The sequence below is a fragment of the Amblyomma mixtum genome, chromosome 6, assembly GCF_055824585.1.
Source record: "Amblyomma mixtum isolate Tamu chromosome 6, ASM5582458v1, whole genome shotgun sequence".
Classification (NCBI taxonomy): domain Eukaryota; kingdom Metazoa; phylum Arthropoda; class Arachnida; order Ixodida; family Ixodidae; genus Amblyomma; species Amblyomma mixtum.
In genome coordinates, this window is record NC_143017.1 from 56769419 (window position 1) to 56783787 (window position 14369).

The following is a 14369-nucleotide window of genomic DNA, read 5'->3' on the forward strand; positions in this document are numbered from 1 at the left end:
AAACCACACATGCTCGCCGAAATAATGCCTGTTGTTACAAGGACATTCAGGCACAGAACTCTTAGCGCTTTCATTAGTCTTTTGTATAGTCAGTGATGTCTGTGCTCAAATAGCTCCTCGTATTTACATAAAACCTGCAAAGCACCTTTTTAGAAATTGAGACTGGATGCGTGAGAATAGGTGCATTCTCACGTTCCTGCAAGCGCGTAACTACAAGGCCTGAAAACTCCCTGTCGCCATGGTCTGTGTGTATACAGAACAACCACGTGGCAGGGCCCCTAACTTATATTTTGCAGCAAAACTCACAGCCAGTCTTTAACACAGATTCCTACCCGGACCCAGCAATGAATAGTTCACACTTTCTCCACGCAATAGCATTCTAGAATTGCCTGCCATAAAACATACTAACTTGCACATACAGAAAAAATTCCGTGATAACTGAAAAGTCATCTTAGCTAACACGTCCTTCCGCCTGATGAAACAGCACCATCTGCCTTAATTCCGCTTTGTACGTTTTCTTATTGATTGTTTTCTGTTATTTTTTTTCTCTTTTTCTCTTGTTCTTTCGCTTGTTTGTTGCTGTTGCTTGGTCTCTTTTTTTCGAGCTGGTTTTCAACATGATAAGCGCCCTCCCTATGTCAGGCCTTCCGTCAGTCAAGAATAAAATAAATGAAAAATGAAATGAAACAACATCGCAGTTCTGGCGAACCATTCGCGCAACGGAGCAAACGGCATGGCTCTGTGCACCGATCCTTCTCAGAGTAGTTCTTGGCCAGGCCGCAGCGTACCATCGCTTTCGTGGAAGTCTCCGTGTGTCCAGCTGGCATGAAACGGACAGCAGGAGAAAGCGCCACCGAGCAGTGCTTATTGTGGTCGCGGTCGCTAAGCTGCGGCCAGGACTTGAGGTTGAGGCCTGTCAATTCAGCCTGATTTCAGTGTCGTGAAACGCGTCCACTTAAGTTCCTGTGTACATTCTGCGCTTCTGCAATGATAGCTTCGCCATTATCCGTATTCCGTTCCGGTTTTCAGCTTCAGGAACGCATTGCCAACCGATGACGGGTACGACAACTTAACGTTCAGAATAAGTCATCAGCTGTGAGTTAGACTTTCTGAATTTCTTTTGGCATGTTTCCTAAGCCTTCTGCTGTATTTTCACCCGTCAGTTGTTACATTTACAACTCGTGATCTATTCGTGAAGTCTGGCAATTGTGCCGGTCGGCACGTTGGGTGGAATCCTTGCTGCTCTGCCTGTAACAACGTAGTTGACTGTTGACATCGTGCTGCCATAAGGCAGTTTACAGACTGCTTTTCTTAAGTAATCATCATCATCATCAGCCTGACTACGCCCACTGCAGGCCAAAGGCCTATTCCATGTCTCTCCGATTAACCCTGTCCTTTGCCAGCTGCGGCCACCGTATCCCCGCAAACTTCTTAATCTCATCCGCACACCTAACTTTCCGCCGCCCCCTGCTACGCTAGCCTTCTCTTGGATTCCACTCCGCTATCCCTGAGGACCAGCAGTTATCTTGTCTTAGCATTACATGCCTTGTCCAAGCCCATTTCTTCCTGTTGATTTCGACTCGGATGTCATTTCACACTTATCGTTACCCCTATCATTCTATGTTGGTCAAAATATGCCAAGCATTAGCTGTGTATTTATTAAAGTTTGATTTTGTGCAGTTCCACTTCTGCTTGCACATGCACAGGCAATATCTGAGCTAGCAAGCAGGCCCTGCCAGGAACGACCACGGCAGACTATTCTGCTAATTGCATGCTGTCGCGACTCTTCCGGCTGACTCATCATGATATATTCTCTCTTACCGCCTGTCATTTTCTTAAAGCATAGAACATGCTCAAGCGACCTGACACGGAGAAGTGGCTGAAAATACGACAGCAGATCTCGTCTTATCTAGTTGCCTATGTGTTCCGTCTTTTGCCCAGAATTTATATCTGCCCAGTTTTATAGTTTTTATAATTCCCATCACTCCTGCCTACCAGAACGGTAGAAAGGAGGTGAGATCTTTAAATTTCCAAACGCTTTTCAACTCCAGTATAAAAAATAACCATTATAACGTCGCAAACTTCGGCATGTACTTACATCATTTTAGTGGGAAAAATTGGCTCAATTCACATTCAGGATTCAATATGCTTCTTGAGTCCGGCCTCCAAATTTGACGGAATATTTCGTGATACGTTAAAACGTCGAAATAAACGCGATCAAAATTTATATATCAGTGTCACGATCGGCTTTTCTCTCTCTCTCTCTTCGTGCCTGCGCCTTATCAGGTGGCAAACATCGATGTATACGCACGTGTATATACATTGTATACGCACTACGCACTAAACTACATCTACAACATGTGTATATCAGGCAATGCAGGCGATGAAAGTCCAGGAATATATGACCATGAAAGGAACGACGAGACAAAAACAGGCGATAAATAAAACCAAATATTTAAACACAAAGCTAAAGGTCAGACGAAAATAGATGAACGCAATAGTTTTTTTTTTATAATTTGTACTCACAGAAAATGCACTCGACGGCAACACATTTAGTAACGAAGGAACGTAGAATGCACGAGTTATTTTACCATAGCGAGTGGAACAGCGGGCAATGCTATATCTCTCTTTTGGTCTCAGAAATCTACTCGGAACATACTGAACTTTACACGCACTTTCCCAAAAATGTTTGAGCACAACCGTTTCAAATAAGAGAGCATTAAAGTTTGGAAGCCTTAGGAAACAAAAAATATCACATTCCTTTGGAAATTCTAAATCGCCGTAAGCACTGTTTTTAAAATTGAGCGCAACATGGAGTTATGTCTGTTTTGCCAACGAATGCACAATTCCCATAAACTGTTATGCCATACCTTAAACACTATAACCCAAGGCTTGAATTATTGCTTTTCTAACGGAAAAAGCTGTGTGTATCTAATATTGAACAGCAAGCAAGAAAGAGCGCGTAATTTTTGACAGACATGGTGAAGTTGAGAATTCCAAGATAAGTCACTATCACACAGCAAACCAAAATATTTCACGCGGGAAGCATAAACCAGTGGTGCACAGAAGCACGGGGCAGAATCAGATGCATGTAAATTATTCACCTGTCAAGTGTCAACTTCTTTGAAGGGCAACAGAAGCATATCAGATTTGTTTTGTATACGTTAACGTTGATATGAATGTGAGCGAACCAGTGCATAACTTTTGTTGAAGTAGTTTGAAGATCATTAATACAAGTAGCATATGAAAAGTGCTTTGCACAGGAAATGATAACCGTATCATCAGCATATCGAAACAAACGACCAGGAACTGAGACAACTAGATCATTAACAAAGATATTAAATAGCAAAGGGCTCAAAATGGATTTCTGGTGGACACCAGTGTTGATATCAGTGCACCTACTGCGAAAATTTGCCACGGAGACTAGCTGCCGTCTGTTCTGTAAGGAATCGGTAAGCAATAGCAAAAACAAGCCTCTAAATCTATTTGATATTTAGTTAAGAGCAGGTTATGATAAACACTGCATTTACTAACGCATAGATACCCTTTATTCACGTCTAGGAACAGTGCACATGCAACCTGGTTATAGTCGAAAGCAAAATTCAAAGTACCAGCGAAATCTTCAAGAAGAACCTGGGTGTCTCTGTCCTGCACAAATCCGTACTGGGCAGCTGAAATGGCATCATGTTTATCCAAGAAACCCTGCATACTCTGAAGCAAGTGCTTTTCAACCATTGTGGATATCGCAGGCAAAAATTGAGATGGGTCGATAATTTTGTACCCTATTGCGTGCTCTATTTTTGAAACATGGAATGATAACGGTCGTTTTCATGATGACAGGTATTTCGGCTGTTGAAACATTATGATTAAGTATTGCTAGTAACACACAGTTAAGGACATGAAAATTTCTGTATAAATCAGCAATTAAGATTCCATCGATGCCAGGAGATTTAGTGGGTTTCAGGCTTGCAAGCAGTCATTGAAGGTCATATTCGGAAATAAGAGGCAGGTAGGTACCCTATACCTCGTGGTAACAAAATGATTCAAAGGAAAATTTCTCTTTGTCTCATACATAACTGAACTTTCCTGGATATTCCTGCTCTGTCGCCATCGTAGTCTGGAAAAGCCTTCACTCTCAGCATAACAAGAACAACATTTAGAAGCTTGTAGTATCACTACATTACTGAAAGATTTCATGCCTTCCTGATGATGCTGTCAGCTAGTACGGAGTAATATTGCAATAATATGCCTGATTGCCAGAAAGTACAGTGCGTCCTGTGACCCAATATTATTAGGTCCGCAATTTTCGATGCCTTGAAGCTCTATTCTCTCCAGCGCTGAGTTCGCGTCTGTTTGTGACCGTGCCCCCGGTGCGTTAATTCACGTCTTCTTGCCATCCCCACCAGTGAGCCGCTTTGTGTGGATTGACCTATTCCGCTTGCATCGCACGCCGTAAATGCCGCCCTTCAACTGAGCGCTGAATATTTAGACGCTCGGAAATACGAGCTTCCCCGAAAGCCTTTCGCGAGGGGGTGGCACATTTCATTAGAGCGCAAACGAGGAAACGTGGCACCGCAACACCAGGCCCACAAATCCGCGCCCTTCTCTCGCTGCAGCAGTGTCTCATTAGCGGCGCGGTTTCTCGGAGCGCCGTATAGACAATGTGTTTCGCGCGTGCCTGAAAGGAAGGACGGACAACTACAGCATTTTAGACAACCTCATTGTAGTCCGGGATTGCTTAGCAAGTACTCGCGCACATAGCACGAATGAAAGAACATAGCACCTGCTCAGATCGTCACAGCACTCTACAGGCACTCTGCCTAACACTGCAAGTACTCCGGGAAACGCGAGAGACCGAATTCAATCCTAAAGTACTCTTCATAAGACGTCTTTTTTTTCATGGAGTGTAACGTGTGCTGGGGGTTTACTATAGTTTTACTAGGCGGACATCGGGATTTTGAAGATTCGTTACATTTATTGGGGTTTAACGTCCCATAGTGACTCAAGCAATGAGGGACGCCGTAGTGAAGGTCTCCGGAAATTTCGATCACCTGGTGTTCTTTAACGTGCACTGACATCGCAAAGTACACGGGCCTCTAGAATTTCGCCTCCAAAGAAATTCAACCGCCGCAGCCGGGATCAAACCAGCGTATTTCGGGTTAGCAGCCGAGTGCCATAACCACTGAGCCACCGCGGCGGAGGATATAGCTTCACTCTGTTAGGTAAACCGGGTATCACCGTGTGTGCAGCATCACCTTCTTGAGAGCTACGGGAGCTCTGGTCTGACGCCACCACCTATGCCACGTGATCTTGTGACGTCATCAAAACCTACCCATTGGATTGTGAGCAAACTGCACCGTGGCAAGTGGCAATAAAAGTTAATGATTGACCGCGAGAGGTTGCTCGGGAAGAGCAACCTTGGTCTCATAAGCCATTGCTATTCTTGAAACAGCCACCTCCCGGTGCTCTGGCGCATCGCTTAACCTCTGCATCAACGCGCCAGACACACACTTGGTATTAACTAACTGACGCTCTCGCGTCATACAATTAAGCTGGAGGTTAAGTATTCCTCCAGTTTTTTTAAAGCTGGTAGAAGAGTTGATTATGCTAGGTGTTTTTCTCCTGATTGTGTGGACTCTCGTGGATGGGAAAGTTTACTAAAAGAGGTCGTAATGGACAAAGTTGCTTCGAAATGTGGATAGCAAACAAGCTGCAAATTAAGGTATGTTCCAGGCCTAAATTAGTGTTTCATGCTTAATTGGAGCAAGGCGCAACATGGGAAACTCGTAGTAGAAGACGACGATCCCAAACTCCACTTCGAAACGCTTATTATGACTTCACAGAGCACATGTCCTATTTAGAAACAAAGAAAAAATGGCGAGACTGCGGTTAGAAGCAGTTCATACAAATTAATAACACACGACAAATGCATCTACGATGCTGAGATACTCGCGAGGTGCAGCGTTTGGCTTCTTGGAAGGCAACTTACGGTCAGTCGCGCCGTGGTGATAGAGGCTCGCATACGGCTAACGAAGAAAAAAGAAAAAGTAGAAAAGGATTTCTCGAAGCCTCACTGGGCGGCTACCTCTGGCCAGTAAGCATGCGTGTAACGTTTCTGAGAAATAAACAGCTGTAAAAGGGCTTTGTGACTGCCGTTTTGTAATATGTGTAGTTGTCTATGTTGCGCCTTGTTCTAATTAAGCTTGCATTAGAGGTGCATAGTAGAACAGTTTGTTGATACATGGGCTCTGGCTTTCTTTATTAGTGATAGATACGCTGATTTTGATACAGGTCATTGTTTAGTGAAAGTTAGCTATCTCTTGCCCATGAATGCACCACTTCCCGGGATAGTCTCCGCAAGCTTAGGCGCGTTGCAACTAGCAGTACGCTAGAATTACTGCGCGTCGTAGAAAAGAGCGAAGGTTGGTGTACACATTAGCAACTGGCTCACTTTGTTGGTGGCCGCTCAGTCTGACGCGAAGCACTTGCCTGTCTGTTTTGTCTGCACACGGAATCCAAGAGTGCTTCAGCATAGGCGGAAATCTTGCAGCGTACGTCGGTACCTGTATGTCCTGTTTAAATGTCCACTGAAGTATATATCGAAAGGATACACCGCTACGAAAGATAGCAAGATAATGATTTCTGGTTCCTCACAGAAGCGGTAATTCACTGATTGTTGCACAAACGTCCCCTTGGTGCGAAGCCACGTCTTGGCCGGCTAGGTCGATGACTCAATGTGGGGATTTTAGAAAGGAAGGTTTTCATGGATGTTTGAATATACAACATATGTGACCTCGGTTTAATGCAGTGATGCCAAGAAATCCGAGGTAATATAGCCGGTATAAGCGCACACCATTAAAGACTCAAAAACTTTATCATCTACCTTTCAATGCGAGCCCTACTGGTATTCTATTCAGGGCGAATAGTGGGGAAGTGGAACTTACCAGCAACTTCTTTAAAAATGCCGTACAAACCACGGTCATGGCTGCGCCCAGTGTATGCAGATATAAAACCGACCAGAGCACTTAGTAGCCTATAGAGCGAAGCTACCTGGAAGAGATGGCTTGTTGCGGTTTTAAAAAGAAAGAGAATCAGAAGATTATTTACGGAACAAACAAAAGAGAGCATAAGATCCGCTACACCGCATTCTAGTGGAAGAAAGAAATTGTCTCGAAGCATAATTGCCCTTTGAGAGAGCCGCACAACGGTCACAAAAATTCTATGGAGCCCTTGTGCCTTCTTTCTCGCGCAATGCAGCACGGTGTCAGAAATGTTGATATTTTTAGGCATATCTTGTTCGGCTCGGATCGTCCGCTGTTAATGCTGTTTCGGTCAGATTCGGAATTTCAAGCAGAAGTTAGAACCTTCCCGTTGAACATATACTATAGCGCCTTTCAGGCTTGCCGGGTGGCCAGGCTTGCTGGCTTACGTAGAAAAAAACAAACTACGGGGGGTGCTTAAGACTATATTTACGTGCTTTGAATGCAAAAGCGTCGTTTTATATTTTATTTTGTTTTCGTAGTTTTATTTTTACTTATATTTAATTTTTATTGTATTTTCTTATCACACCCTACTCATTAACGTAAATGCAGCAACCCGTACCCTAGGTTCTCCTTTGTTCGGCAAGGAGAAATTTGGTTTTGTGGCCTATTGATCATTCCTTTGTGTTTTGCCGTGTTCTTTTGGGAGATTCTTCAACGGACAAGAAGGTCAAGAAGATTTTTCCCCAAAGTCAAAGGTTCTAAGGGTGCATACAATTTTTTTTTCTTTTGTGCTCATGGGTTTGTCTAGCCAGTAGAAGAGCCGTATGATAGATCGCCACGCCAAGTCGCCACGTTCATCGAAGTCTGTTCAGAGAGCAGTGTGCTATGGTGCGGAGGGTGTTGGACCCACCTCTTGTCTGGCTGCCTTTACTCGATGTATGTGCGTGTATCCCGGGATTTTGATGTGCTGCAGAGTAATCGAAGGATGCTGGTGTGACTCTGCATGGCCGGTCTGCGGCATGCAGCCTGGTTAATCGAGGCTAGAAGACTGTAAATACTGTTGTGCATCATGAAATAATGAAAGAGACATACGTTTGTAGCCTATAGGTCGCGTACTCACGTCGCGATTTGAAAGTCCTAGATTCGATTCCCAGCACTTTCGGCAGAAATTTTATTTTCTTTGATACCATGGCGGCGTCATTTGTTTTTTTAATAGACCACTTTTGCTATACAACGGCAATGCCCTGTTTTCTTGCCTGTGAGCCATATAATACGTTCGCATTAACCACGGTTTAAACCTGATTTTGTCTTCATGGCATCGGCTGTGGCTCCTGCGTTGATAATACCCGTAATTAGTGTTGAAAATTAAGTTCTGCCTCAAGAATGCGCTAAGAAGTTAAGCAGAATGCGCTAAGCAGCTTATTAATCAGCCAAAGGAACCCAAAATCACCCAGTTCATCCCTCACTACACTCTAAAAGAAATGTGAGCACAGCACGACCGCCAGCTTCGCTAGTTCACAGTCAGAGCCGGGAACTGCAAGTAAAAAAAAAACAGAATATAAATGCGTAATACGCTTTCTCTATTCTTTCAGCATTTTTGATGCGCTGATTCAACACTTATTCGTCATTTCTTTCTTTGTGTGTGTGGTATCGTTTGCACGGTCAGCGCCTATGAGGTGTACGAAAGTTCGCACTACATAACCTGCGATAGTTCCAGCCATGCACCTTTGTGTGTTTTGACCTTCTCTGTAAACTGACGGTGTTTTGATAGCGATGACCGTTTGGACAGATCGTCGTTGCCAGTACAAGGCGACGACGAAGAAGTCGAGAGCGCAAGCATGCGCCTTGACGCAGCCAACTGTGGCAGCACCTTCTGCCCCCTGTCACTACGGCCCCTGAAAAAAAAAACCCTGGTTAGAGGCCCCATATTTCACGTTATCAAAGATGTTAACTAACCAGTAGGTTTGTTTTCGCATTCGCTTAATAGCGTGTTCATCACTCAAGTACTGTTCTTTTCCTCCGAAGGCATAGGAAAGAAGCTGTTGTGTATTTCTTTTCGTTACTGAATAAACTCGAACTGAAACTCAACTTCTTCGACTAAGAAAAAAGAGCCCAGAAAAATATAAAAAAGTGATCGTGCGTGAGAGGAGAATTGAACACGTTAAAAGATAAAAGCAATGTGTTTTATTTATTTACTCCAGTAGAGAGTAAATAAGGTGCGTGTATTTTTTTCACGGATGTCAGAACAAAGTTTGTTCAGACTTAACTTCATTCCGGAAGAAGGAAGAAAAAATATTTACAAAGCCAGTTCCGGAAACCGAGAGGATTTACAGAAAAAAGCATAGAGGCACAATTCATTGTGTACGTGTTTGATCGATGTAAAATATATACAGCCGCGCACGAAGGTAAAAAGGGTACCAAGGAGGCCGAACGTATTTTGAAAACCAACGAAGAAAGGTCGACCGCTCTGGGTCGTTCGACAGCAAAAACGGGTGTTCACTGTTATGTGCGACTTTATATTTTTTTTTTGGGGGGGTGGGGGGGGGGGGGGGGGGCTGCGTCCGAAGTGCAATTGCCAAAACAAAAAACAATTGGCTGAACGCGGTGGTTCGTAAAGCAACGAGATCATTTGTTTTTGAAGCCAAAACGAAAGCCAAAACTTTTTTTATCGCTCACAGTAGAGATACACAAATGCAATTGATTCTTACAATTCATCTGTTATTAGAACATTCAGAAATGAAATGACGGAAAAGAGTAATTTTTTGCGGTTTCCTGTATAACAGAAAAGGAAATATGGGACTATAGTTGCAGACATTTGTCTGTAGTTTCTTCTCTACAAGGGTTTGATTCTGAAAAATAAAGGAAAGCAAGAACAGGATGGTTTCCGGAGGAAAAGGTAGAACTCAGTGAATATTAGATACGGTACAAAACAATCATTGGGCGCGTAATGTGGAGGAACTAGAGCGGAACCGAGTCGCCAGAGTGCGCTTCAATAAGCTAAACGACCACAACTTACTTCTGCTGGACGTCGGCAGAGCGTGCAACCCGAGCTCCGTCCTCGAAGGCTGTGAATAGGAGTGGGCGTCTCGTTTTGCTTCCGGAAACGTGACGTTTTTCTCGCCTATACATCCCTTTTGCCGCCCGTAAGCTTCTTTTTTCCATTTGGTGGTGGTGAAAAGCATTTATTACAGGTTATGCAGAGAGGTAGTTTGGGAGGTGGCCCCCAGTGCGCCACCCCCCTCATAATACTAGTTGGGGTCCCTATTCCGGGACCCCCTTTGACTCTACCGCCACTCGGCTACGCCTGACCATGGCCTGTTGGGCCGGAAGGTCGTGGCAGCCGAGTAGGGCCGCCTCCCAGTCCTCTCGGGTTGGGTTGGGGTGGGGGGTGAGGGAAGGATTTTTCTGGCATGCCCACACCATATGGTAGGTGTCAGCCACCTCCGTACAGTATGGGCAGAGGCCAGAAAAGGAGGGGTCAAAGTGTTTCAGGACTGCCGGGCACAGCAATGTATTTGTAAAAAGTCTTATCAGAAGACGCTCACCTGCTTTTCCCAGCTCCTTTAGGGGGGTTGGGTACTTGCGGTGAGAGTCTTGATAGTGATTGACTATATCTTTAAATTTTAAAAGGGGTTCGTCGTCCAGATCCGAATCGGTAAGGTCATCGCCAGGGGCCCGGGAAGTGAGTGCGCGGGCGGCTTCGTCTGCAGCCTCGTTACCTGGTAGGCCTTGGTGGCCCGGAGTCCAGACTAAGTAGCGGAGCGTAGGATCTCGGTCCCGTGCCGCGTTCCGAAGTATTCGATAAGCTATGACGGAGACTCAACCCAGCTCGTAATTTCGACAAGCTCCTTGCGAGTCTGAGAGGATATATTGCGCCTGAGGGTGAGAGGCCGCCAGGGCGATGGCTACCTCCTCAGCGTGAGTTGCGCTGGGAGCTTTGAAAGTGAGCCCGTCCACCTGTATTTGTTGGTGTATGACCGCGGCCCCCCCTAGAGCGGTGCGGGCCGGCCACGTCCGTATAAAATACACCGTATTTGTTGCCATAATGGCGGTGGAGGGCGTCCGCCCGCGCCTGCCGCCGGCCATTATGGTCTTCTTTGGACATTTTCGTAGGAACGGGACGAACGTGGATGGCGCATCTCTACATTTCGGGCACTCGTACCCTTTCCTCTGTGTGATGGTTGTGTTGAATGTGTAGTCGGTCCATAAGGCGACGACCGGACACGGTCTGGGCAAGACGCGTGTATTGGTTCGTGAGGTGCGCTTCTCACGGATGGAGCCGCTGTCGAGGGAGAGGGAAATCGGGATTGCACACTTCGGCGATGGCCGAATATGCACGAATTCTGATTTGTGTGGGGAGCACTGGAGGCCGCAGTACGCCGCATAGTTGTCTACTATGTCAGCGGCTGCTTGCAGGCATTCCTCCATGTGACCCACATTCCCTTGTGTGGCCCAAATAGTGATGTCGTCGGCATACAGCGCATGCTGGATGCCTTCGACATCGGCAAATTTAGAGGGTAGGTGAAGCATTGCCAAGTTAAAGAGCAGAGGGAACAGTACAGCGCCTTGTGGTGTACCCCTGCTGCCCATACTGTACGGGCCATGCTCTTCGTCCTGGATGCGGACGAAGGCCTGCCGATCCATGAGAAAGTGTTTAATATAATTGAAGGTGTTAGTGCCGCAGTCAGGCTCGCTGAGGTGGGCGAGAATGACGCTGTGCTTAACATTATCAAATGCTCCTTTAAGGTCCAATGCCAGGACTATCTTGTCGTTATGGGGGCACTCGACAGGAGTAAGCACTTCATGTTTTAGTTGGAGGAGTACGTCTTGAGATGACCTATGCGGCCTAATACCGAACATGGTATCCGCGAAGGTGTTGCGATTTTCTAAGTATTCTGAGGGTCGATCTCGAACCATAGTTTCCATGAGTTTGCCCACACAAGATGTTAAGGAAATGGGTCGGAGGTTGTCTGTATTGATTGTTTTGGCGGCCTTCGGGATGAAGGTGACTAGCGCAGCTTTCCACTCTACGGGTAGAGGGTGGTACCCTTCCCAGACGGCATTTATGTATTCTAAGAGTGCTTCGTACGCCGGATCGGGTAGGTTGGCCAAAAGTTTGATCGTTACCTTGTCCCGACCCGGAGCCGTGCCTCGTTTCATTTTGGCAAGAGCCGCCCGTAGGTCATGGAGTTGAAATCGCCGATCGAGATAAGGATTTTCTCTGCCTGCATAGAGATGCTCCGACCCCCGGGGGTCTTGTGTCTGGCACAGATATCGATCCCGCAATGTCTGTGCCAGCTGGTCCGTATTGCCCTTAAAGTTGTGAATAGCTCTTTGAAGGTGTTTTTGGGTTTCGGTGCGTGTTTGGGTGGGATCGATCAGACTATGGAAAAGTCTCTATGTGTTTCGACTAGACATTTGCCTAGCTGCCAAATTGCAGCGATCCACCCAGTTGGAGTCGGCAAGCTGGGCCGCGTAGTCCGCCGCCTGCTGGGTGATATCGAGAATTCGCAGTTGGAGCTTCCGATTGTGTTTCTGGCGACGCCATCTCTTTGTGAGACTGCGACGCGCCTCCCAGAGATGAAGGAGATGGTTATCCACATCCGTCACTCTATCTGTAAGCTGAATTTGCTTGTCGTGTTTGCGAATATTTTGTATAAGGGTGTGGGCCCAAGAGGAATAGCCGTTTTGTACCAGACTGTACGGGGGCAAGGACTGCCGGAAAGCCGTCCAGTCTGGGAGTCGTGCCTGGTTTAGGGCTCGCTTGAGGGGACGGGTGTAGAGAATGATGTTGATGAGGCAGTGGTCGCTGCCGAGAGTGTCCTCGGTGTTGATCCATTCTTCGTGTTGAATGTTCCGAGTGAGGGTAAGATCAGGGCACGTGTCCCGATTGACGGAGTTACCCACTCTGGTTGGGACTGCAGGGTCGGTTTGGAGGGTGATGCCCAGCGTGGTGATAAGCTCCGTCAGCTTTCTGCCACGCGTTTCCTCCTTGTGATAACCCCACATACGACTGGAGGCGTTGAAGTCACCCACAATCAGAAGGAGGTCGCGCCCTGCCACCTTCAGTGCCTTACTGAAGATGTCGGAAAAAATTATGTTCTTACGTTTAGGGGGACAGTAAATATTAAGAATGTGTACGGGGGGGGTCAGTCCTTTTCAGGGGCAGGACGGAGACCATTACATACGAGTAGGGCAAATTTACCGAAATCGACCTCTTGCGCTGTGTAGCTTTTGTGGACAAGCAGACAGGTGGAGGGGTCACGCTGGTACGTATTATATCCCGACACCTTCACTGCCGCCCCAGATTCCTGTAGGGCGACTACCGCAGTTGGGTGATTAAACTTCTCGAGATGGAGGCGAAGATGAGCTCTTTTTTTTCGGTCTTTGAGACCTCTGCAATTCCATTGAATAACTGAAAAAGCCTGCTGTTTTGGGGGGCAGTGGGGTCGCTTAGTGCCCTGTGCCATGATGAATTTCGGGGTGAGCTGGGCCAGGTGCCATCGCAGCCTGTCCGGCGCCCTGAGGCAAAGAAGGTTCGATGGGGTCCTCGCTAATTTCTCTCAGATCAATGTGGCGGTTGAATTTGGATGGACGCTCCTTAGGGTGGCTTGGGCGACGCCCCAAGCGGTTGGAATCGTTGATCCAGGTTTTAATGTTACTTGTGACCGCGAGGGTCACCTTCTGGGTGGTTTCGGCAATAGTTTTGTTGATAATTTCGGAAATTAGCTGGCCGAGACCGCTAAGCTGAATATAAATTTCAGATACGCTGTTTTCTAGAGCGTCCAGACGACTCGCATTAAATTGGGGAACAGACCCTTCGTTCATGGGTTCCGGGTTCTCGGAGGCGGGTGCACCTTCGCGTGCCAGTGGCGACGTTGTGGATTTTCCCATGCGGAGAATTTCGTTTTCAGCCGCGAGCTTTTTAACTTGCTCGCGTAGCGCCGCCATTTCGCGGCGCATCTCTATGAGTTCGGGAGAGGAATGAGGAGGGGGAGGAGGGGACTGAGAAACGACCCTAGGTCGACCACCAACCTTGCCCTGTGATTTCTTGGAGGCCTTCTGCTGGGTAGCGCCTCCGAGATCCGGGAATTCCTTAGGCTGGAAGGCCGGGGCGCCCTGATCTGACGTTTGTCGGTTTTTCTGCGGCGGCGTCTTCGGCGGCTGCTGTGGCGTCTTCGGGTTGGCTGGCGGGGGCCGGGCGTCGCCGTCCTCTCGCCGCGATCCCGCAGCTGGACTGCCGGAAGCACCTCCTGGCACGGTGCCCGGCGATGACTTTTGACGTTGCACCGGAGTGTCCTTGGGCGGGCGTACCACGGGGGGTCACTGTGCCGCCTGGAGGCGCCGGAACTTGCCCTTGCATGCCTGGGAGCCCGTAAGGTGGGC